Source organism: Leucoraja erinacea, chromosome 2 (genome assembly GCF_028641065.1).
Source record: "Leucoraja erinacea ecotype New England chromosome 2, Leri_hhj_1, whole genome shotgun sequence".
Taxonomy (NCBI): Eukaryota; Metazoa; Chordata; class Chondrichthyes; order Rajiformes; family Rajidae; genus Leucoraja; species Leucoraja erinaceus.
The window spans coordinates 1398137-1425138 of NC_073378.1; the positions used below are offsets into that span (position 1 = coordinate 1398137).

Genomic DNA, 27002 nt, shown 5'->3' on the forward strand with positions numbered 1-27002 from the left:
AATTGAGAAGAAGGAAGATAGGTGGAGGGGAAAGGAAAATTCCAGGAAGGAAGGGGGAGAGAAGAGGGGGAAGGAGCCTTATTAGAGGTTATCTAACATTGAATAATTTAACATTCATACCATTTGGTCGTAAGTTGCCCAAGTAGAATACAATGTGCTGTTCCTCCAGTGTTTGTGTGGCTTCACTCTGGCACTTTGCACATAAAATATTCTTCAGTGCACCTACACCACGATAGCCAGCAGGTTGTCAGGCTACCCGGAGCTATCTCATAAACCCCTCGATTTCTTTGCCATTTTATCATTGAACTCTCAACATGAACAAGCCCCAGACTCTAGAAGGTGAGACAGATTTCTCCCCCGTCCCCCACCCCACCCACCGTGTCCTTGCAGCCCTGCCCACAAGAAGTATTTCCCAATGATTGCCCAAGAAAAGTAATTTACTGTGCAAATCCGTACGTCTTAAAATGAATCGCTTTAATATCAGTGATAGGAGTCGTTGGGAAAATCTCACCAGAGTTTCACGTCCATTTCATCACCCATTTTTTCTGAAGGCTTGGTGGGAGGTGACTAAGAATAGAGACGGAATAAAGTTGACTATAGAAACATAGAAAATAGGTGCAGGAGGAGGCCATTCGGCCCTTCATCTTCTGGGTGGAGGGAACAAACTATGAGCATAGACGTCAGTGGTAATTGTGATCGGTTGCCCCGGGGTCCTGTTGGTGGTGACCATGGGCCTTGGGTTGGCTAGCGCGGGTGGCTGAGCGGTTGGGGGTGGATGAGGAGTTTGGGGCCGTCGGGCGTGGAAGAGGCGCGGGGTTGGGACTGTGTCTGGTGTGTAAGAGGCGCGAATGGTTTGGGACTGTCTGGTGTGCAAGAGGCGCGGGGTTGGGACTGTCTGGTGTGCAAGAGGCGCGGGGTTGGGACTGTGTCTGGTGTGCAATGGGCACGGTTGGATGCGGGGGGGGTGGGACTGTCTGGTGTGGGGGTGGGGTGAGGAGGTTGGGCGCGGGGTCGGGCGTGGAAGAGGCGCGAATGGTGAAGGGGGGGTGTTGGGACTGTGTCTGGTGTGCAAGAGGCGCGGGGGGTTCTGGTGGACTGTGTCTGGTGTGCAAGAGGCGCGGGTTGGGACTGTCTGGTGTGGAAGGGGCGCGGGGTTGGGACTGTGTCTGGTGTGGAATGGGCGCGGGGTTGGGACCGTCTGGTGTGGAATGGGCGCGGGGTTGGGACTGTCTGGTGTGGAATGGGCGCGGGGTTGGGACTGTGTCTGGTGTGCAATGGGCACGGTTGGATGAGGGGGGTTGGGACCGTCTGGCGTGGAGGAGACGCCGCGTTTGCGCAGGGAGACGAAGGAGAGGGAGGGAGGGAGGGAGACTCCCAACAGATCTCGCGTTCCCATCCCGGAGTTAGCGCGAGAGACGGCGGGGGGGGCGGAGGGAGGGAGGGTGTGAGGAGAGGAGGGGAGGGGACTACAGTGCAGCTGCCGATTGCTGCTTCTGCATCTCGCTCTCCCTGCCCTGTCTTGCCGGGCGGATGCTGATGTTGCTCTGCTTTCCTCCTCCTCGCAGCTTTCACTCATTTCCCCTGATAGGATGATGCCAATGCGTCTTCTCTAGGATTTTTTTGTTGTTCTTCTTCTTTCTTGTTTTAAAAAAATATTCAAAGAGCGACAGTGAAGAGCCACACACATCAAACACCGCTCCACCCACCCACCCCCGTCTGCCGTCACCTGGACTCGGTAAGTCTGAAGGAAAATGATGCCTCTCTCTCTCTCTCTCTCTCTCTCATGCGAGACGATTAGTTTAAAGGTGGTTTTAAACCGAGTTGGAGAAGCTCCGCTCCGTTACCGAGAGCCGGAGCCCGCTTTCCCAGCCATTGTACAGATTGTGCACAGGGCTTACACAGTGGAATGGTGTCTTCCTCTTGCAATTGTGGTGGGTGGCTGGGTGGGTGGGTGGGTGGCGGGGGATGAAAGAGACGGGGTGTTTTCAAATTTGTTAAAAAAAACGCGTGTCTGTAAGTGCAATTAATGTTGGACAAAAGCGGGCAGAGAATGGGGAAAGCCTTGCCGTTCGCCGACCGCTTTAACGCTGGTGGAAATGTAATATTTTGATGTATATTTAATGGCTTTAGTCTGTCTCCCGTCTCCATTGTCGGACGGGGCTGCTGTAATCCAGACGCCATCCACACTTCACGGTGCTGATCCCTAGTTTTGCTTTAAAACATGTGAAGGAAAGAGGAGGGAGGAGAGGTGCATCGCACTTGTGTGTTTTAATCATGCGGCTTCTGGATGTCGCTGACGTCTTGTAACAGTGTGTGTGTGTGTGTGTGTGTGTGGACGGACGGACCAAGGGGTCTGAAGCTGACTGACTCCAAGGTGGGCTGGAGGCGTTACATTGTGCGTCTCTGCCGCCTGAAAACTGCTGCTGGATAATTGAAAAGGGATGAGGGGAGGGAGGAGGGGGAGAGACAAGTATCAGGTTGCATTTGTCCCCATAAACTGTATCTTTCATTCAATAAATGAATTGAATATTAAATGGCATTCAATTACCAAAATAAAGAACCTTATTTTTTTTTTTAATGTCGACTTAACTTGGGGCATCTGAGAAAAGAATTTCTACCCTTCAGATTATGAATACGAGGATGCTGGTTTTACAATTCGCCATCATTTGGTTGCGACATTATTGCCGCTATTCCGACGTTAATATATAACAGTTACATCAATGAATGGTATTTTTCCCGTTTGAAAGCATTAACTCTGCGTCGGGAGTTGGGAAACTTCGTTTAACCCCCTCCCTCCCTCCTTCCAACAAATAATAAGATGAAAAGCCAGGACTGGTTAATCCAATAACTGGGTATCTCTAATGTAACATTCGTTTCTGCGGTGGGGGAGAGGGAAAAAAAACCCTGCTTTGTTTTAACACCATATATCCCAGTGTGTCGGAGCTGGATTAATGCTTGAATCAGATAAGGGAAGGATAAGGCTTTGCCCAGGTCTTGAGTGTGGTTTCCCCTCATAAGGCAAGGGGATGGAATATACTGCGCGACTTCAGCACCAAGTGGCAGGTAGTCGAGTCGGTAGCGGTCCCACACTTGACCGCGGCTGCTGCTCGGAATGAACTTGGGGCGAATAAATCAAAATCAAATGCGCCTCTAAATTCGTGCCATTGCCAGCTACACAACGTTTCCAAACACACCGACTTTACTTTCGATCGCACATCTCTGTATCGTCGGCTCCAAATTGCCCCACGACGGAGAAGGTTGAATTTTTAAACCTGTCATTTAATTCACCACAGAGTCAAGCCCTGTTTCTCCGTTGCGTTTTATACAGCAGGTTGAAATTAAATCACTATCTGGTGCAGTGAGAATTTATTACCTAACCAATTAAGGTTTCAAACAATGGAAATCAGATTAATGACTTCATTTTATCTTACCCCTCTTGGAGGGAATTGTGCTGATGGCCTGATGATTGTGTGTCTGATCAGCCCACAGTTGTCAGTCAGCAAGCTGGTAACCTGCTAGAGGCATGAGTGCCAGGGGATGTCAGATTAGTTTTTTGTGGCTGCCCATAAATGGTTTTGGTGCTGTTGTGTTATTGTGCCCCTCCCTCCTGGCTTCCTAATGGGATTAATTAACATGGGACAGATTGCTAGTTAAACACAGTTTTTACTTGTTGGACATGTAACATAGACATAGAAACATAGAAAATAGGTGCAGGAGTAGACCATTCGATACAGGTACATGGATAGGACGGGTTTGGAGGGATATGGACCAAGCGCAGGCAGGTGGGACGGGTGTAGCTGGGACATGTTGGCTGGTGTGGGCAAGTTGGGCTGAAGGGCTTGTTTCCACACTGTATCACTCTATGACCATGTGGTTCAGCTGTGACCATTTTGTGGAACAGGATGGAGGACTGATGCCTTATCTATATCTTGTGAATGCAAGCTTCAGGCTGCACATAATCAGTGCTTTTAGACACAGAGCTTCACTAAGGCCTTTTGGGAGGGAGGATTATGTGTCTTCCTTTTCCAATTATTTCATCACATGGAGCTCTGGGGGAACAGCTAAGGATTAGGATCTGCTCAATCTATTAAACTGGCATTCGGAGAAAAGAAATGCCTTCACTGTGATTAACTAACAAACTAACTGTAGACAAAAAACTGTAGGAGAAACTCAGCAGGTGAGGTGGCATCTATGGAGCGAAGGAATAGGTGACGTTTCGGGTCGAGACCCTTCTTCAGACAAACTGACATTGTTTCATAAAAAGAGGGAAAGACCAAAAGATCTTCTATCCGAAAAGTTTACTTTTTTTCTTTCCACAGATGCTGCTTGACTGACTGAGTTCCTCTTGTGTGTGGTTTTTGTTTGAAAGAGATTCAGCTGCTGGAAACAAAAATACTTTAATATTATCCACCTTTAACTACACATAAACAACTCGATAGCAACATTCTTTTGCACAATAGATCACGGTGCAGAATTGTCATCTTATTTCGAATTTATTACCTCAGAATTATTATGAAAAAAATACCTGATACAAATATTTGATAACTGGCAGAATCCTTCAGCTGGTATAAATGTGCCTTTTGGGATTATTGGAGACACAAGAGGCTGCAGATACTAAAATCGGGAGCAGCAGACAATCTGCAGGAGGAACTCAGTAGGTCAGACAACATCCTTGGAGGGAAATGCAAAGTGATTGGGATATGTTTAGTTAGATGTTAATAGTTTTTTTTGCAAAACCCATAGCGTTTTGGTTTCTGGAGAAGGCTTCTCTCAAGATGCGTAAGAAGGGACGGTAGATGCAGTTTTATACCAAAGTAGTGGCACAAAATGCTGAAGTAACTCACCAGGTCAAGCGGCATCTCTGGAGAAAACAAATAGGTGATGTTTCGGGTCAAGACCCTTCAGCTTCTCTCATGCTGTTGGTTTCTGTTTGTATGCTAGTGACAATGGTTACTCCATCTTTGACTCGGGTAACATTTTACTTAAAATCACTTGAGCCAGAAGTGTCGTTTTTCTACAGGAACGATGCCTCATCATAGCTTTGTGTTAAAACTGTTCTTTAAGCCCCAACGTAGTTTCCTCTCATCTGTCTGCCCTGACATTGGTCCCGATGTTGGGGAAGTCCAGGACAAGGGGTCACAGTTTAAGGATAAGGGGGAAGTCTTTTAGGACCGAGATGAGGAAAACATTTTTCACACAGAGAGTGGTGAAACTCTGGAATTCTCTGCCACAGAAGGTAGTTGAGGCCAGTTCATTGGCTATATTTAAGAGGGTGTAAGATGTGGCCCTTGTGGCTAAAGGGATCAGGGGGTATGGAGAGAAGGCAGGTACAGGATACTGAGTTGGATGATCATATTGAATGGCGGTGCAGGCTCGAAGGGCGGAATGGCCTCTACTCCTGCACCTATTTTCTATGTTTCTATGACACTGGTTTAGGTTAGGCAAATATAGATTATTCAAAAAGGCTCTGCTTTTAAGCAGAAATAGTTAATTTAGCCCCATTAATTTATTCTAGAATCATACCATCGCAAGAGAGGAAAGAGGAACGTTTGTAAGGGATCAGATGCACCTGCTAAAAAACAATATTTGAATTAAGAAAAGACTGAATTGGAATAGAGCAGTAATGTAAAGGCCACAAGAGAAGAGTTAAAGTAACATCCATTGAGGAATATGTGGATGACATGAATACAATACAGGAAAAGGGATCAGTTACTGGAAGCTTGGGTATTTGGGGCATGCGTGAGAGGGACACGGTGACGTGAATGGTGAATGAGACAGATGAACTGAGAAATTGGAAGTTACAAACCGTACACAATTTATTTTGATGGGAGTTAAACGGAACAGAAGGGCAGTACTGTGAAGGTGAAAGTGAAGTAATTATTTAGACTCGATATGAGAAATGAAACTTAATGGGCAGCATAAAATACTTGCTTAGATTTCAGTGGTATGGTGTACCATACCAGTACAGTGGACTGAATGAGGGCCTTCATATCATAACTAAAACTGAATATGTAATTTCAGACTGTACAGCTCGCCCGGGTCTGGTGGTTCTCTTGTCTTGGTTTTGAATTTTTTTTTAATGCAATGGGAATCCTGCGAATTGGCAGTGCAGTCTTTTGGATGAGAAGTTCGTTCGGCTTAGATGAAGTTACAGATACCATGATACTGCTCTGAAGAGGTAGGTTACTAGTGCATCTCACTCAAATTACTGTGAAGACAATCTGGCCACTTGTGCATTACTGCATTGGAAATCTGTGTGCAATTTGGTTGTTGGACTTGCGTTACAACTAGAACTTAATAGTATTTCATTGGCTGTATCCAAGAAATCTTTGAGATGGTAAGAAAAACATAGATTTATTCTCCCAATTTTGCTAGCCCTTACTGTCTCCCCTCCCCTTCTTTAACCGTTGAGCTGTCTCCTCCCACCCTCCTATCCACCCGCCCTCGGGCTCCTCCTCCTCCCCTTTTCCTTCCTTCTTCCCCACCCCCCATCAGTCTGAAGAAGGGTTTTGGCCCGAAACGTTGCATATTTCCTTCGCTCCATAGATGCTGCTGCACCCGCTGAGTTTCTCCAGCAATTTTGTGTACCTTCGATTTTCCAGCATCTGCAGTTCCCTCTTGAACACAATTTATTTTCCCTTCTCCTTGCGTGATGGGGATTTGGACTGGGACATTTGATAATGAATCTATCTAGAATACTATTGATTTTTTTTTAAACACCATTTGCTTTGTTTGAATTTGTCTTCTGAGTGTAGTGTGTGCCTTTCTGCTTCATCAGTTGATATGGATGTACATTTTAAACAATGCTGAGCTTGCATGGGTTTGTAGAAAGATTTGATTGTACCACTCATAGCAAATTAGGAGCTCCATGAGTTCCATCATGGCAACTGAGCGAAATAAAAACTAGTTTATAGGAAAGTTTATTGCTTAAACTAACCACCACCTCCGTTGCATTTAGGATGTTTAATATCAGAGTCAGAAAAAGTAATGGGTCAGATGTGGCTTGAATCTGACATCCTCTAGCATGTGCCTTTGGGTAAATCTTCCTTTATTTTATTTTGAGAAATTAATAGCAAAACAATCTAATTCATACCGAGAGTGATTCATAGAAGCTGGAGATTTGCAATTGATCAGGCATCGGTTCCTTGCTGTATTGCTGGATGGAATGTATGTTGGTAACAGCAACAACCATCATTAAACAAAAATGCTGGGGAAACTCAGCGGGTGCAGCAGCATCTATGGAGCGAAGGAAATTATTTCCTTCGCTCCATAGATGCTGCTGCACCCGCTGAGTTTCTCCAGCATTTTTGTGTACCTTCGATTTTCCAGCATCTGCAGTTCCTTCTTAAACACCATCATTAAACCCTCCTTATTTCAAAATTCATATTGGAAACATTCAGATTTAATCTGCACTTGACGTCCAAAATCATCCTATTTTGTTGCTCCAAAAGCTTGGACAGGTGAGCAATAGTTCGGAAGAGTAGGCATAACTATAATAAATCTTAGAATGGTTTAGGGAGGATTTACTGGTCTTAATGACTACTGGCCTGTCGCACTAACCTCTGTAGTCATGAAGACCCTTGAAAGGTTTGTGCTGGACAAGCTGAAAAATATCACAAACCCCCTGCTGGAACCCCTGCAGTTTGCATATCGGGCCAATAGATCAGTGGATGATGCAGTCAACCTGGGCCTTCACTTCATCCTCCAGCACCTATAATACAATACAATACAATACGGTTTATTTGGACCTTTGAGAGGTCCTTTGCGAGGATTTTGTTTGTTAATTTCAGCTCTGCATTCAACATTAATGAATACCAATGCCCATGCAGACAATGCTGAGAAGTAATTATGATAAACACAAAAAGCAGGAATAACTCAGTGGGTCAGGCAGCATCTCTGGAGAAAAGGAATGTTTCCGATTGAGAGTTGGGGAGAGGGAAACAAGAAATATAGAAGGTACATAGAACAACTGAATGCAAAATATACAAAAAAAACCTGAAATGTCACCTATTCCTTTTCTCTAGAGATGCTGCCTGATTCCCTGAGTTACTCCAGCTATTTAGTGTCTATCTTCGGTATAAACCAGCATCTGCAGTTCCTTCCTACGCAGTAATTATGATAGTACTTTAAAAAACTCTAAGCTCTGGTAGTTAACAAAAATAGAATATAATTGAAAATCAGTGCATTAGAATAAATCTTGTTCTTTGGTTTTGGGGTAAAGTGTGCCCGTTCCACTCTTTGTGTGCAGGTTGAGGGGAGACCGATTGTGTGAGCAATGTTCATAGGTAGTCAGAACATTTCCCCTAGGGTGGAAAGGTCAAATAGAAATATAGACATAGAAATTAGGTGCAGGAGTAGGCCATTCGGCCCTTCGAGCCTGCACCGCCATTCAATATGAACATGGCTGATCATCCAACTCAGTATCCTGTACCTACCTTCTTTCCATACCCCCTGATCCCTTAGCCACAAGGGCCACATCTAACTCCCTCTTAAATATAGCCAATGAACTGGCCTCAACTACTCTCTGTGGCAGAGAGTTCCAGAGATTCACCACTCTCTGTGTGAAAAAAGTTCTTCTCATCTCGGTTTTAAAGGATTTCCCCCTTATCCTTAAGCTGTGACCCCTTGTCCTGCACTTCCCCAACATCGGGAACAATCTTCCTGCATCTAGCCTGTCCAACCCCTTAAGAATTTTGTAAGTTTCTATAAGATCCCCTCTCAATCTCCTAAATTCTAGAGAGTATAAACCAAGTCTATCCAGTCTTTCTTCATAAGACAGTCCTGACATCCCAGGAATCAGTCTGGTGAACCTTCTCTGCACTCCCTCTATGGCAATAATGTCCTTCCTCAATAATGTAAGTTTGTTCGTGTTAGTGCATGCATAACATTTGATCAGCCAGTGGCTGAGTTCTGTCTGGCCTGTCTCAGTGAACATTGAGATGCTGTGATTGCTGCTCCCATATCAACACTTATGGTACCTTCAAGATGGCTGAGGCTCCGATCTGCTTTCCAATGGCTGGTGATGACCTGAGAGTCTACTGCACGAGCCGAAACCCCAAAGCTGCGTTGTAATCAACAAGAGCCTGTGGAACTTTGACAGCTGGGTGAGCCGTCCCATCAGGTAGAACCTGCTGTCAGAACTCTGAATGTCAATGAATATCCAGGAAATCCATAAGCATTCAGAAATATCAAAAACGGTAAATTAATAATGTTATTTTACATGTTTATAAATAGAATTACAGCCCTTGAAAGCTCTTAATTAATTATTTCACTCAATTAGTTGAATTTGTTTGAAAAATGTAAATGAGCTGAAAGGTTGCCCAACTTGGAACTTCAGTTAACAAAATTGTCCATTCACGTTAACAAAACTGTTAAAACTGCACCAGCTCTGCCATGGAGCATATTTAGCATTTCATTTCCAGGGCACCTGCAGGAAGTTGGTGCTCTGTCACTGGACTCCAGAGTCCAGGTGAATTTGAGACTTGTTTATTGATGTGAGTAGTCCCACACAGTGATTTGGATTGTCGATCTTCTGTCTCACCATGGCTATAGTGAAATCAACTTACAAATAGCATAGAATCATTTGATTTATTTGATGATCAGCCATGATCATATTGAATGGCGGTGCAGGCTCGAAGGGCCGAATGGCCTACTCCTGCACCTATTTTCTATGTTTCTATGATTCTATTTTGGAAAGCCATAGTTAGGGCAAACTGTGCATGAAAACGGAATCATTGACTGTAACTCTCTGGTTTCCTCTTAAGCTGGCTGTTGGCTGTTTTGCAAAATGGACGATGAATGCCAACAACTGTAGGGTGGCAAAGCTTCAAATTCGCAGGCTATGAAAGGGAAGTGATTGTGTGTTACAGATATGAAAGGAAAGAGGCAAGATCAATAGTCTGAGATGAACCTAATTTTAACCAAATGTGTGCTGCAATGCACTTGCACATGAGATCTGTATGTTCACCTGTTATTAAAGTAGCTGCTTTTCAGATATTTACAGAAGCAATATGTGATAGTAGGCAAGACACAGCTCTGGAAAGATTGGAATGTGGATTTACGTTTATCATGCCAGCATGCAATCAAATAAATGTAGAAATCATTTTCATAATTGTGTACATTACAGATATAAAATACAATGAAACTTGAGCAATATCTTAACATTACCTAAATCTTACTGAATCTCCGTGGCTGATGCTACAAATGAATTAGGATCAAGAATGGTCCATTCAACTCCTTGATCCTGCTCTATCATTTCATAAAGTAAGTGATTGTAACTATCTCTGTCTGCCATGGTAACATTTTACTTGGTCATCTAATTCTTCCATCGAAATATTCAAAGACTTGGCTTCCATAGCTATTTGAGGAAGAGTTTCAAAGATTTATGACACTTGGTAGAAAAAAACCCCATAATCTTTGTCTTAAATGGGCAACCCGTTATTTTGAAACAGTAAACAGAAGTCAAAACATCTACCCTGTCATGTCTCTTGTTTCCTAAACTCCAGAGAGACCTAAATCAAGCCTGTTCATTGGACACTTCACTGGACCACTTGCTCAATCCACACTTTGGGTTGATAAATCTGCTTTGAGTTGCTTCTAATGTATTTGCATCCATCCTTAAATAAGAAGACCAGTATTCCAGATGCAATGTCCCTGATGGTCAATGTAACTAAAGTGTAATGTGTTTAATTTTGTGTGGAATTCCCCCAGCACTAAATATTGTTAGCTTTCCTAATTGCCTGCTGTACTTGCATACCAGCCTTCAGGGAATCATTCCCAAGTGGGTAACCAATTCTTCTATCCCTGAGCACTATAATCTCTCACCATTCAAGTCGTATGCTTCTTCGTTTGCCCTCCAAGGGCAATTTGACATTTTCTTACTTTTTTTTTTGCCAGATCTGTTTTAAAATATTTAACGTTGTTCGATCACTTTGTGATCTCCTCATGCATTTTTCACCAACTTATGTTCCTATCTATCTTTAGCCAACATACCTTTTGTTGTCTTTGTCCAAGTCAATTGTATAAATTGTACAAAGTTGAAGCATTAGAACCAAAACTATGATACACTTGTACATTACATCTCATTATATCTTGCCAGCTAGGGAAAGATATATTTATGCCTAACCCGTCTCCCATTAGACCGTCAATCTTCTATTCACACCAATTTGTTACCACCTACGCAGTGAGCTTTTATTTTCTGCACTAATCTTTGATGCAGAAACTTGGGCCTCTAGAAATCTAAGTATAGAGCAGTTACCAGCTTTCTTTTATTCAGAGTTTCTTACAGCTTCCAAAAAGTGCATCAAACATGATTTCGCTTTCACAAACCCATGTTGATTTGTCTGATTACCCTGGGTTTCCCTAAGTGTTTTGCAATAAGGACACATTTTAGAAACCTTTTAAACTAACCAGCCTGTGGCTTCAACCTTACTTCCCCTTTGTTGAACAAAAGATTTAGATTTGCTATTTTTTAATCCAATGGGGGGGTCGGGCGGGGATTTTCACAGGCTCTGTGTGAAATTCCAGCCCAGACAGAGGTGAATATGTGACTAAATGACTATCATAGTTCCTGAATAATTTATAACAATGTTATACTGCTTTTGCTCCCTTTGGGGGAAAAAAAGAAGCTTTTTTTCGCCAATGGTTCCAATTCAAGCACCCCATCAGGCTAGATCATATTCCCAGTTCCCCACAACTCTTGGGGTGAAAGATGTTCTCAAGTTTGCTGTAATCCTATCACTTTGAGTATCAATTTTGTAGAGAATGTTTCTGCTAAGACCATCAGATTCTTATTGAAGAGGGGTCTCAACCAGAAATGTCACCCATTCCTTCTATCCAGAGATACTGCCTGTCCCACTGAGTTACTCCAGCATTTATGGTGTCTAGATTCCCGATGGCAATGGCGAAATGAGTGTGTGGCCAGGATGGTGTGGGTCTTTGATGATGTTGGCAGCCTTCTTGAGGCAGCGACTTCGATAGATCCGTTGTATTCTATTGGCTTAAATCCTTGGGTATCTGATCTAGGCCCCTGGGCTTTTTGCATCAGCCTGCTCTGTAAACTGCTCACCACCTGAAGCAGTGGAGATTGAATGGAATTCTGATTGGGAATTTCATTATTTCTCTGTGGGAATGCATTGGGGCTTAGCTGTCATTGCCTTAATATTACCATAACAGAGGAGCAGAATCAGACCATTTGGCCCATCGAGTCTGCTCTGCCATTAGATCCTGGCCAATCTATTATTTCTGCTGAACCTAATTTTCGTGTCTTATCCCCATAACCATTGTGGAGCATACTAATCATGAACCCATCTGTCTCTGTTTTAGAAAAGCCCAATAAGTTGGCCCCTCCAGCTATCTGTGGCAATACATTCTAATCTATGTAGGGCTTTTATTTGATAGGTTTCAATGAGAAACCTCATCCTTTTATGCTCCAGCGAATACAGGTACAGAGCCTTCAAATGCTCCTCATAAATTAACCAACTGGAAAGTGTGCAAACAAAAATTGTGGATGTTCCGGATCTGGAGAGCTTGAGTTTAGTTTAGGGATGCAGAGTTAGTGCCCACTAAATCCGCACCGACCAGCGATCCCTGCACAAAAAAAATTCCCTCAAAACACACACATATGGGACAATTATTTTACACTTATACCAAGCCAACTAACCTACAAACCTCTACGTCTTCGGAGTGTGGGAGGACACTGAAGATCTTGTAGAAAACCCACGCGTACACGGGGAGAAAGTACTAACTCCGCACAGACAGCACCCGTACCTGGGATTGAACCATGGTCTCTGGGGCTGCAGGTGCTGTAAGGCAGCAATCCTACTGCTGTGCCACTGTGCTGCCCTATAAGGAGTTATAAGGAGAGGCTGGATAGGTGGGTATTTTTCTCCCTAGAGTATAGAAGGCTGACAGATGACCTTACAGAAGCTTCTAAAAGTATGAGGAGCATAGACAAAGCTAATAGCCACAACCCTTTTTTTGCACACAAGGGACATCTAAAACTTAAGGGCACAGATTTAAGATGAGGGGGGAATATTTAAGCTCTCAGTGGAGTTAATTTCACACAGAAGTGGTGGTGTATATATGAAACAAATTGCCAGAGGAAGTGGTAAAAGTGGGTACAATGATGACATTGAAAAGACACTTGGATAAGCAGCGAAGAAATGTTTGGAGGGATATGGGCTAGGCGCAGGCAAGTTCATAAGTTCCAGGAGCCGAGTTAGGCCATTTGGCCCATCGAGTCTACTCTGCCCTTCAATCAGGGCTGATCTATCTTTCCCTCTTGACCCCATTCTGGCCCCCATCCATCCTCGCTGGCATCGCCCCAGCCAACATCAGACGAGAAGCAGCCGCGCTGGCCCTCTCTCGAAAGGCACAGACCAGTGAATCCCACCTCCTCCATCAGATGGTCACAGAGACACCACGACGTGTGCACCTCAAGTCACAGCGCCCCTTTGCCACGCAAGCCCAAGAGCTGCTCTGCACAACACCGGCTGATACTTCTAAGGCCGCCTGGGTCAAGACGAGATGGAGAGACCAGTGGAAGTCAGCGGAACCATCTAGGCTACACCATTACATCAATGACCCCATGGACGTCCCTGGCCAGGACCTTCCCTGAAAGCAGTGGACAACCCTCAACCGCATGAGGACGGGCGCTGGACGCTATGGAGTAGCGATGAAGAGGTGGGGCCTCGTGGACAGCGCCTCCTGTGAGTGTGGGGACCCAACACAGACAGTGGAGCACATAGTCACCCGTTGCCCCAAACACCAGCCACCGAATGGTGAATGAGGTCTGATTGACCTGGACGATGACATGTTAGCCTGGCTCGCCTCAACGGAGCTGCAGGTCTAAAAGACATACGACAGAAGAATCTCCTGCCTTTGCCAGGGCCTGTTTCCATGCTGTGCAGGTTTGATTATATGCCTATAGGCATAATATGGAACAACTGCTCGGTTGGATAGAATATGCAATGTTAATGCTGCTGCTATTGTTAATTTGTTCAGTTATGTTGTGTGTTTAAGAAACAAAACTTGTCTTGCATTTGCTTTTGAAGCCTAGTCAGTTGTTTTTTGCTGTGAAATTGGAGACCTCTCCTAATGCCTGTGATGTAGAAGCAAGGGACTGTAGATGCTGGCTTCCAAAAACCCAACACAGTGCTAGAGTAACTCAGTGGGTCAGGCAGCGTCCCTGGGGAACATGGATGGGTGATGTTTTGAGTCAGAACTCTTCATTCTAAAGAAGGGTCCTGACCCAAAACATCACCCATCCATGCTTTCCAGAGATGCTGCCTGACCCACTGAGTTACACCAGCACATTCATCTTACAGTGCCTGTGATTTTGCTTTCCTGGCGTTCGATAACTTTCTTAACCAGTAAAATGACAAACTCCACTTGTATACGTCTCACAATTAAACATATGGATTATTTTTCACGAATGTTGGACATTCATTTGACTAAAGACAAATGGCAACTTTGGCATCATCTGTGATCCCTTTCCTTTTCTATTTAAAGTTGTGTTTTTCCTGGTAAATTATTCTGTAGAAGATGTAAATATCTGCCTATAATATACTGAGGTGAAAATGTTCTGTTTTCTTTGAGGTGGCAATCAAATGTTTTGTGAAATTGTTTGATGGCCCGGAATACTCAGAATTTTCTTGGTATTAACATCATTGGAGGTGTAATCATTTTGCAATTAAAAATGCCCAACAATTGAATTGACGATCAAGATGTCCCAGCTTAATTGCTCATTGAACTTATTTGCAAATGTAATTACATGTTTGGTTTCTCAGTTTGTATAGGCACACTACGATTGCACCTGTGGGAATAAAATAGCTAGTTTTATCCAGCTCTATCCAACACAAATAGTTTAAGAATTGAAATTGCGCATCAAGCTTCCATGATTTTATTTCAGATTAATTTAACTGAAGTTGTTATCATGCAGTTGAGAACATATTAGATTTCAGGTCTGCCAGCGAATGTTATGAATGATTTCATAGTTCAGCTGCCAATATGAAAATAGCATTGTAGATTGGAGTACTAGTAACAAACAGTAAATGGGTGCATTTAGTCGGAGGCAGGTGCTTGGGTGGAATGCAAATTGAACTGCAGTGACAATTCCAATGGCCATGTTCACGAGCTTAAATGCACAGACCTAGGAATAATTTATTTAAAATCTTGCTGCAGTTAGTCTTACAAAATTCTTAAGGGGTTGGACAGGCTAAATGCAGGAAGATTGTTCCCGATGTTGGGGAAGCCCAGAACAAGGGGTCACAGTTTAAGGATTAAAGGGAAATCCTTTAGGACCGAGATGAGAAGAACTTTTTTCACACAGAGAGTGGTGAATCTCTGGAAATCTCTGCCACAGAGGGTAGTTGAGGCCAGTTCATTGGCTATATTTAAGAGGGAGTTAGATGTGGCCTTTGTGGCTAAAGGGATCAGGGGGTATGGAGAGAAGGCAGGTACAGGATACGGAGTTGGATGATCAGTCATGATTATATTGAATGGCGGTTCAGGCTCGAAGTGCCGAATGGCCTACTCCTGCATCTAATTTCTATGATTCTATGTAAAAGAGCTATTTTTAATGTAATGAAATACAGTGAAACATAAACTGGAGAAGATGTATTGGAAAGTGATGGCCCCAATTTTCATGCATCTGAGGGATATTATCTTTTGGATCCCTTCCTGGGTAGTGTTTTGAAATCATGGATGACTTGTTTCCTCTCTGGTTTTGTATGTTCTGAGGTAGATACCATACTCCGCAAACCTTCTGGATGGGGTGGTGCTTTTGTCACTTAAGCAAGAAATTGTTTGCGCTCCTAATGCATGAACTCTTCTCTTCACAACACCATTTTGCACATTCCTCCACTTTGAGTAGTCATGGTCCATGAATTCTCAGGAGTTAATTGAGATGCACATAGAGCAGTACAGCACAGGAACAGTCCCTTCCACCACCAATGTCTGTACCAAACATGATGCCAAGACCTAATCTTATCTGCCTGCACATAACCCATATCCCTCCATGAGGCACTTGTTCCAATGATGGTTTGAGTACATCCTTGAATATTTTCATCTGGCTGTCTGGGTATTCTTATTAAAAGAGATTAGAATAGAAACCTCTACTCAATGGTAGATCGTTGCATTTTCAATTCCCCATGGAAAGGAATCATAGAGTGATACAGTGTGAAAACAGGCCCAAATTGCCCACACCGGCCAACACGTCCCAGCTACACTAGTCCCACCTGCCTGTGCTTGGTCCATATCCCTCCAAACCTGTCGTATCCATGTACCTGTCTAACTGCTTCTTAAATGTTGGGATAGTCCCAGCCTCAACTACTTCATCTGGCAGCTTGTTCCATACACCCAACACCCTTTGTGTGAAAAAGTTACCCCTCAGATTCCTATTAAATTTTTTCCCCTTCACCTTGAACCTATGTCCTCTGGTCCTCGATTCCCCTACTGCATCTACCCGATCTATTCCACTCATGATTCTATAAGATCACCCCTCATCCTCCTGCGCTCCAGGGAATAGAGACCCAGCCTACTCAACCTCTCCCCATAGCTCACACCCTCTAGTCCTGGCAACATCCTCGTAAATCTTTTGAGAACCTTTTCAAGCTTGACAATATCTTTCCTATAACATGGTGCCCAGAACTGAACACAATATTCTAAATGCGGTCTCACCAACGTCTTATACAACTGCAACATGACCTCCCAACGTCTGTACTCATTGTTTAATCAAACTATTTTTATTTCGCTGTTGTTAGTGGGTTATGTACATTTGCGAGGCTTTCTAACTTGGGTATGGCAGTTTGATTACAGGGACCATTTCATGTTTAGCCAAAGATGAACTGACTTGCTTTGAGCATTCAAAACCTATTAATTCTGAAGATGTCATGTTTTATAACTTGTAAAGATGATTTGAGTTGAGATTTTTTCCAAATCACTGCATGCATGTACATCAAATTGTGGGAGCTACAGGGTGTTCTGTTAAGGTTTGCTTCAATTTTCATGCTTCCCTGGTTTACATTTCACGTTTCCCCATGTTAATGCCCTATGTCTTTTGTAATTCCTACATTTTTGACTTTCCATTCAAAATCGCTTAAATTGAATGTCAATAAAAATGTATAATGCAAAATACTTAATATAAATTCAAACCTAAATTAAACAAAAAACATTAAATTCATAGAATACGATAAAACGAGCAAGAGATGACAGAGTAAGAGATCTTGGTTACAGCAGTCATAAGTCATAAGGTCATGAGTGATTGGAGCAGGAGTAGACCATTCGGGTCTACTCCGCCATTCAATCATGTCTGATCTATCTCTCCCTCCTGACTCCATTCTCCTGCCTTCTTACCATAACCCCGGACACCCGTACCAATCAAGAATCTATCTAGCTCTGCCTTAAAAATATCCATTGACTTGGCCTCCACAGCCATCTGGGGCAGATAATTCCACAGATCACCGCCCTCTGAATAAAGGATTTTTTTTTTGTATTCAGTTTATTGTCATTATCTCATAAGAGACAACAAAATGGATTTTCCTTACAGTCAAGTACCATAAAAATAAAAATAAAAATAAATAATAAATAATAAAACATATTTTTTTAAAAGCACAAACACAGAAGTCCACGACACAACATTGGAATTCCTCCTTATATCCTTCCTAAAAGAATGTCCTTTAATTGTGAGGCTGTGACCTCTAGTCCTAGACTCTCCCACTAGTGTAAACATCCTCTCCACATCCACTCTATCCAAGTCTTTCACTATTCGTTACGTTTCAATGAGGTTCCCCCTCATTCTTCAAAACTCCTGCGAGTACAGGCCCAGTGCTGTCAATTGCTCCCAGGTAAAGATAATTTCCAATCATTAATCCGTAGACCAAGTAATTCTTGTCTTTTTTGATTTCAGATTCAGATTCAGATTCAATTTTAATTGTCATTGTCAGTGTACAGTACAGAGACAACGAAAAGAACATTTCCACTGGTGTTCTTTTGTTTATATCGGAGAATTAGCAGAAATGTGTTCTCATAGGTAGCACTGATATGCTTGGTAGGATCTGATTAGAAATCGTAAGAATGTTGACAAATACACTGTTTTTCTTTATGTCAAAGAAGTGTACGTCATGGAAATGATCCCTTTGGACCAAGTCATCCATGCTGACCAGGCTAAATCCATGTATTTGGCCCATATCCTGTAACACCTTTATTCTCCATGTACCAGTCCAAGTGCCTTTCAAATGCTTTGATAGGACCTGCCCTTTGCATTGGGTGAATGTTGTGAGGTGGAAATAATAAGGTCAGGGCGTGTAGTCAAAATACATTTCAGCAGTACTGCTATTGACAGAACCTTGATGACTTTTGTTTACAGTTGTGCATTCTGCCCTTTAATTTAAGTTTCATTCGTGTGAAATTCAGTAACATCAGGAGACGATAAAGCACACACATTTCCTGCGTGCAATTCTTTGATTATTGGCAAGAGAGAAGATGTCTTGCAATTACAGTGTATATTTCATGATATTATACACCAAGTGCTTACACAAAAGCAAATTTATTCTGTTGTGGTTATACTTGTAACATGGGAATTGATTTGAATAAAAATCTCTCAAATAACATTGCAACACCAGTTTGTAGCATAAGATGGGGAAACGAGAGCGAAAATCTCACAAATAACAATTATGACTTTCTTCAAATTGCATCCGGAGTGGAATCCCTCGCTGGGGATCCCTGGAGAAGAGCTCCGACTGCCGGCCTGCTGCCTAGGTCATCTTCAAGCCTCCGGTAGGGAAGCACCGATTTGGGACTTACCTTTCCTGTACAGCTGGCCACCCGCAGCGGCGACTGCGGAGGTTTGTGGTCCCAACCACGGGGGGAAATGGAGGAGGACTGACTAAACTTGGTGCCTTCCACCACAGTGATGAATGCTGGGTTGGATGTTTGTGTTAAAAAAAAATGATTGTGTATTTTGTGTTCTTTTTTTAATTGTACCGCTGCTGGCAAGATCATTTCACTGCACTTCATTGTGTATGTGATGAATAAATCTGACTATTGACGATTGAAATTGGAAAGACAAGAAGGAGCTGCAGATGCTGGAATCTTGGGCAAAACAGTGCTGGAGGAACTGCATGTCTGATTAGAGCTAAGGGCATTACCAGAGCCCCCACACACCCACAATTTGGACTGTTTATACTGCTTAACTCTGGGAGGAGGTACCGCAGCATGAACAGCATGAAGCTGTTGCAGAATTCAGCTTCATCCCCCAGGCCATAAGATTACTGAACAATCAACAAAACCGAGGCTAGAACTTTTTAAATATCGACACTTTTAAAAAACTTTTTATATATGTGGTTGTAACCCAGTTCATCACATAGACCAGACTCCACACCATGGACTTCATCGGCACATCACAGTGTCTTGGAAAAGCAACCAACATTATCATAGATTTATCATGCCACAGTCATTCCGTTTTCTGCCTGACTGGTGGGGTGAAGATATAGAAACTTGAAAGTGCACACCACCAGACTTGGGAACAGTATCTTCTCCTCTATTATGAGGCTTCTGAATGGTCCCAATTGCAGACATTAGATTCAGTGTCTGGAGCTGGTGTGCTACAATGCTGAGAATTATATTCTGCATTCGCCTTCCCCTTGCTCCATCTATTTAGCAATGTTACAAAATTTTGAGATTTTAAAAATCAAGTCTGCAATTTATCCCATCAGATAAAGCATAACAATAAGTTTAATTTGACACCAAATTCACTTTCATATCTCAAGTATTAAAAAAGTTATGGCCATTTTCATACTCGCAATTAGCATCTGTACGTCCCTATTGATTTTCAATGGACATTACAAAAAAGCTGTGATCTTTGGATCCGTCAAAAGCCTATTCTCTTAAGGAAAGATTAGGGGTTGTAAATAGCCCAATTGTCCAAAGATTATTCACAAATAATTCACAATATAACATGATTTTTATATCTAATTTACATTAATTTATAGGCCAAATGGAAGGAATTTAGTGTTCAATTGCTGTAAATAAATGCCCAGTTAAATCGGCTTTCTAGTGGGTTCATGTGAACCCCCTGGTTTTGAACGTTCATCGCACTGGATTATCCCTCAAATGCCGAGAAAAAATAGTGGATAAAGAGCCCAAAATGAACATTCGCTATAGATAACTTTATATACAGGGTTATATATATGCCCCCATTTAATGTAAAAATAAGGTGGGGCTTTAATTGTTTGCTTTAAAAACCCTGGGGCTGCGAGAGGTTGCGGAATGGGACACAGTATTTTCTATTCTATATTATCGAGGCTTATAAAAACTGGTAATACCTTTTGCGACCGGGTCTTGCAGCGATTTTTCGTAATGATTTACTAGGCTGAACATCTGTGATTAGTACAGCCTAGTAAAAATCGCGTTTTAAACCCGCCCCCTCCAAACAGCGCCAAAATCACGCACATGGCTGTGGGCAGATTCCCAATGACGATTCAGGTAGGTTTTGTAACGTACCTAATCTATTGTACTTGAGTTTGGCATGATTGTACACTGTACCTCAGTACACGTGATAATACTAAAAACCCTGTTTATTGGCGGCAAATGGTACAAGTGGCAGAGCAGCTGCCTCACAGCGCAAGAGCCCCGGGCTCGATCATGAATTCAGATGCTGACTGTGTGGAGTTTGCACGTTCTGCCTATGACTACATGGGTGTCCTCCAGTTGCTCCTGTTTCCTCCCACATCTCAAAAGACTTGCGGGGTTGTTGGTTAATTGGGTTCTCTAAATTGCTCCTTGTGTGCAGGGAGTGGATGCAAACATGGAACAATAAACTAAACTGAACTGAGAAAAAGATCAGCGTGAATGGGTGAACAATGGTTGGCGTGAAGTCAGTGAGCTGAAGAACCTATTTCCATTCTGTTTATCTCAACTCTAAACCTAAACCTTGGCGATGGGCTGCCATGCTCACTGGAATTTAGAAGATTGAGGGGGGATCTTAAAGAAACTTACAAAATTCTTAAGGGGTTGGACAGGCTAGATGCAGGAAGATTGTTCCCGATGTTGGGGAAATCCAGAACAAGGGGTCACAGTTTAAGGATAAGGGGGAAATCTTTTAGGACCGAGATCAGAAAAACATTTTTCACACAGAGAGTGGTGAATCTGTGGAACTCTCTGCCACAGAAGGTAGTTGAGGCCAGTTCATTGGTTATATTTAAGAGGCACACTGTTCCCACTGGTGCCCATTGAAGAAAAAGGACTTGTTTATTCCATTTTGTTTCATTCTTTCTGAATTCATGTTTGTACATTTCAGCGTCTCCTTCCCCGTCCCCTTCCCCTCCCAACCACCATCATTTCCCAAGCTGTAACCTGACGAACAGTTTTCTATGAGAGCTTATCAAAGGTTTTCTGAAGATCCAAAATGCACCACTTCAATTGTTTCTGCCCTCGTAATCTGCTAACATGTCTTTGGAGAACTTCAGTAGATTAGCCAAAAGCGATTTCCTTTTTTTTAAATCCATGCAATCTTTGAAATGTGTTCTTATTTTCTGAGCCATTTGATGTCACCTTTTTTTAAAATATATAGATCTCTAATTCTCAAACGCTGCTGAGAGACTTGCAGGTCACTTGTCCCTTGCTTGCTCTTATACAATACAATACAATACAATACAATTTATTTGTCATTTGAACCCCATTGAGGTTCAAACGAAATGTTGTTTCTGCAGTCATACACACAAGAAAGAACCATGACACAACACAATTTACACAGACATCCATCACTGTGAATCTCCTCCTCACTGTGATGGAAGGCAAAGACTTATCTCTCCCCTGCACTCCCCATTTTCCTCCCGATGTCAGTCAAAGCACCCGGTGGGCGATGGTAATTGTCCCGCGGCCATTAACGCCGCGGCGGGTGATGCAAGGCCACGCTCCGGGTCTTGATGTTGGAGCCCCCGGTGGGCGCTAGCAAAGTCCCGCAGCCATTCCAAGCCGCGCCGGGCGATGATGTAAGGCCCCGCTCCAGGTACTCTTCAACCCCGCAACTCGGGCGGGAGAAGTCGCCGTTGCGGAAGCCCCGAAAAGCGGTCTCCCAGCAGGGACCCGCGGGCTCCCGGTGTCACCGTCCACCGGACCTGCGGTTGGAGCCTCCGAATCTCCAGGGTCGGGTCGCAGCCGAGCGCCACCACAGCTCCACCCGCTCCGAACTCGGCCAGCTCCGCGATGGTGAGTATGTCCACAGGCTCCGCGACTGGAGCCCCAGGACGTTCCTGCTGGAGGCCGCTCCACGGTGCTCGGCCCCAACGACAACGGAGACCCGACAGAGAAAAGGTCGGGTTCTCCGTGCAGGGGATAGATTTTAAAAGTTTCCCCCGCCCCCTGCCCCCCCACACACATACACACACACATACACATACACAAAAAAACCCCCAAAAAAACGACATTCAAACGAGACAAAAAATAATAAAAAGACAGACGGACGGCAGAGGCCGCTGCGACGTGAGTCGTGCCGCCCACCGGAAACCTTGCTCTTGCTCTTAGTTCAAGTTCAAGTTAAATGGAGGTGGTCACACATTCTGCCCTTCAATCTGTAGGAACAATTCCAGAATCTCTATGATTGTTGAAGATAACCAGAATTTGAATTGAATTGAATTAAATTTATTTGTCATTCAGAGCTTTCGGTCTGAACGAAATTGTGTTGCCTTGCAGTCATACATATAATATAAAAGACAAAAACACACAATAAACACAATCTTAACATCCACCACAGTGAGTTCACCAGGCACCTCCTCACTGTGATGGAAGGCAAAAATCTTACGTCTTTGTCTCTTCCCTCCTTATTCTCCCTCTGTGCCGAGGCGATCCAGGCTTCGGATGTTGTGACCCCTTTTGTCAGTATCTCCCTTGTAGCCTCTTGTAAAATGTTGGCATGTTGGTTAGCAGGTGTTACAATTCATCACTTCTTGGACTCAATAACTTTTTCCATCGTGCTAATTTATTTTACTTCTTCATTTACACCGGACCCTTGTTTCTACAATATTTCCTTGAGGTTTTTTGTATTTTGTGAAGATAGACAATGTAATTGTTTAATTTTTAAGAAAGAACTGAAGATGCTTGAAAAATTGAAGGTAGACAAAAATGCTGGAGAAAGCAAGTGGGTGAGGTAGCATCGATGGAGAGAAAGTATTGTACTTCCGGTGGCGCTGGTGCCAGCAGCCTCCATTAGTTATTTATTTTTATGATACTGACTGTAAAGGGAAATTCATTTTTTTGTCTCTAATTGAGACAATGACAATAAATTTGAATACAATACAATACAATACAAAGAATAGGCAACGTTTCGGGACGTTACTCTGTTGCCTCTATATTGACCATTTAAAATCTGCCCGTCAAGTCCACACAAGTAATTTTGTTTCTACAGGTACACAACCTTTTATCCGAAGTTCCAAATAACGAAAACCTCCGAATAGCGGACATTTTTTCAGTCCTTGAAGAAAGGTCCTTGAAGACGTTCACCGAGGGCGGCCCGCAGAGGTGACAGCGGAACCTCCAGTCGGTCCTCGAAGAAAGGGGAACTAAATCCCCATTCATAAAAGAGAAGGTGAGGGTATATTGCGCGGGAGGGTTAATAATTGACAATCTGCTGCTGCCTGCCCGCTGAGTTAAAAAGTTCCCACGGTAGACTCACGATACACAGTGTATCGTGAGTCTTGCATGAGAACTTTTTAACTCAGCGGGCAGGCAGCAGCAAATTGTAGCTCCCTTAAGTTTCACCCCACCTACACCCCTCTGCTTCCGGGCCATATGTGTGACCCCTTCCCTCCCCTCTCCAGCTCCCCGCCCATTGCACCGGCGCGGGGGTTTTGCACTGTCTTCACGTTGGAGCTAGTGCCAATCACCGAAGACGTCAGGACCAACGGGACACCGGCCCCCAGGCCCACTGCAAGCACGGAGAACCCAGAGACCCACAGCCAGCAGCAGCCCAGCCCCGTTCCAATTCCAGAGGACCGAAGCTGATGGTGTGCAAGGTGCGTCTTGGTCTTGAGGTTGCGGATGAGGGGGCGCAGCTCGGGCTGTGACGTCTCCGGCCACCCCCCTGTACAGGAGCTGAGACTGGGAACTGTGGGGTTGTTTGCAGTTGCAGAGGGAGGGGGCAAGGGCGGCACAGTTCCCAGTCTCAGCTCCAGTCCAGAGGGGTGACCGGAGACGTCAGGACCAACGGGACACCGACTGCAAGCACGGAGATCCCAGAGACTCACAGCCAGCAGCAACTCTAGCCCAGCCCCGCTCCAACTCCAGAGGAACCCGGGTTGCGGATGAGGGGGCGCAGCTCGGGCTGTGGGCGAACTGCCACTTGTCGCCGTAGCGGCCCATCAGGCAGCGGATTCCTCTGGAGTTGGAGGGACAGGGAGACACAGTGGCTTTTGAGAATGGTGGGCAATCACTTCCAAAGTTCTGCCCACACAGTCAGTACACCTCTCCTACACTTGTCTCCCGCACTAAGATCATCTCGCAGAGAATGATCCCAGCCTAACCCTCCCTATTCTCTCCTATTCTGCAAGAAAAAACTACATTGAAGACTCAAACTCGCGATCGAGTAACTGCCGGGATCGAGGCGCAAACTCGCGACCTTGCGGATATGAGCCGAGCACGCTACCACTGAGCCAGCCGTTAAAATCTACGCTAAAAATCTTCCATTCCGAAAGCCGAAAAATTCTGAATTACGAAAAGTGTCTGGTCCCAAGGCTTTCGGATAAAAGGTTGTGCACCTGTATTTATGAAAATGGATTAAAGAGCTTCTCCAGATAATTCTCACCAGTTTGCTTTTTCTAGTTTGAATTTATCAATTTCAGGGTAGCTTTGTTGTATTTTTAAACACTCCCAATCCTCCGGATTACTGGTTTCTCTGGCAACTTCACAAGTCTTTTCTACTAAACGTAATACTAATTATAGAAGATAGACACAAAAGCTGGAGTAACTCATTGGGTCAGACAGCATATCTGGAGAAAAGGAATAGGTGACATTTTGGGTCGAGACTCTCAACCCGAAACATCACCTATTCCTTTTCTCGAGAGATGCTGTCTGACCCACTGAGTTACTCCAGCTTTTTGTGTCTATCTTTGGTTTAAACCAGCATCTGCAGTTGTTTCCTACACACTTCGTAATACTAATTATAATGTCTTCTGTAATGCATGATTGGACCACTTTTCCTGATGTATCTTTAAATGCATACTTTTTGAATATATTTTTCATTATTTCTTTAAATGCTAACCTTTGGCTTTCCATTGTCATGACCTTCAATGTCATGAAGTAATCATGCAGGTACAGCAGGCAGTGAAGAAAGTGAATGGCATGTTGAGCCTTTATAACATGAGGAATCGAATATAGGAGCAAAAAGGTCCTTCTGCAGTTGTACAGAGCCCTAGTGAGACCACACCTGGAGTATTGTGTGCAGTTTTGGTCTCCTAATTTGAGGAAGGAAATTCTTGCTATTGAGGGAGTGCAGCGTAGGGTCACAAGGTTACAAGGTTGATTCCCGGGATGGCGGGACTGTCATATGCTGAGAGAATGGAGCAGCTCGGCTTGTACACTCTGGAGTTTAGAAGGATGAGAGGGAATCGCATTGAAACCATATCTAAGATTGTTAAGGGCTTGGACACGCTAGAGGCAGGAAACATGTTCCCGGTGTTGGGGGAGTCCAGCACCAGGGCCACAGTTTAAGAATAAGGGGTAAGCCATTTAGAACGGAGACGAGGAAACACTTTTTCTCACAGAGAGTGGTGAGTCTGTGGAATTTTCTGTCTCAGAGGGCGGTGGAGGTAGATTCTCGGGATGCTTTCAAGAGAGAGCTGGATAGGGCTCTTAAAGATAGCGGAGTCAGGGGATATGGGGAGAACGGGGTACTGATTGGGGATGATCAGCTATGATCACATTGAATGGCGGTGCTGGCTCGAAGGGCCAAATGGCCTCCTCCTGCACCTATTGTCTATTGTAATTTCCCAGTCTACCACGGCTGACCCCGCATGCCTTCATAGTTCACTTTTGAAACTTTCCAAGTAGAAATCTTTGTATTCAAATTCAATTATATCACTTTCAAGGTTAATGTAAAATTCCATTATGTTATGACCACTTTTACCAAGGGCCCCTTCACAACATAAGGTCATAAGTGATGGAAGTAAAATGAGGGCATTCGGCCTATCAAGTCTACTCCACCATTCAATCATGGCTGATCATCCCCAACCTCCTAATCCCATTCTCTTGTCTTCTCCCCATAATTTCTGACACCCATTCTAATCAAAAATGTAACTATCACTGCCTTAAAAATATCCACTGATTGGCCTCTACAGCCTTCTGTGGCAAAGAATTCCACAGTTCACTACCCTCTGACTAAATAAATTTTCTCCTCCTAAAAGAACGCCCTTTAATCCTGAGGCAATGACCTCCAGTCCTAGACTCTCCCACTAGTGGAAACATCCTCTCCACATCCACTCTATCCAAGCCTTTCACTATTCTGTATGTTTCAATGAGGCCCCCCTTCATTATTCTAAACTCCAGCGAGTTCCTGGGATCATTCTTCTAATTCCTGGGATCATTCTTCTAAACCTCCTCTGGACACTCTCCAGAACCAGCACATCCTTCCTCTGATATGGTGGCCGAAATTCCTCTCAATATTCCACATGCGGCCTCAACATTCCATCCTTGTTTTTGTGTACAAGCCCTCTTGAAATAAATGCTAGCATTGAGGTTGCTTTGTTTATTACTGAGGTGAATGATTCATAAATCTAGAGGGAGAGATGGTGGTTAGAAGGGAATGGAGGGATATGGGAGACTGGGAGTGGAGAGGGGTAGGTGATGAGCAGGTGGAGGAGGGGATAGGAACAGGGTAGTGGGGCAGGAGGAGTGGAAAGAAAAGTGTCCTTTAATTCTAAGGCTGTGACCTCTAGTCCTAGACTCTCTCTCCCACCAGTGGAAACATCCTCTCCACGTCCACTCTATCCAAATTGCCAATTGACATAAAA

The 27002-nt window shown here is 43.8% G+C and overlaps 1 protein-coding gene across 1 annotated transcript in view; it reads left to right on the forward strand.

Moving 5' to 3' along the window:
- The first annotated feature begins 1492 nt into the window (after window positions 1–1492).
- Window positions 1493–27002, forward strand: part of LOC129706504 (catenin delta-2-like) — a 1547539-nt gene continuing 1522029 nt past the window's right edge. Inside the window, exon 1 of the mRNA XM_055650854.1 lies at window positions 1493–1735. The gene's annotated coding sequence lies outside the window, so the exon portion shown is untranslated. The remainder of the gene's footprint in view (window positions 1736–27002) is intronic.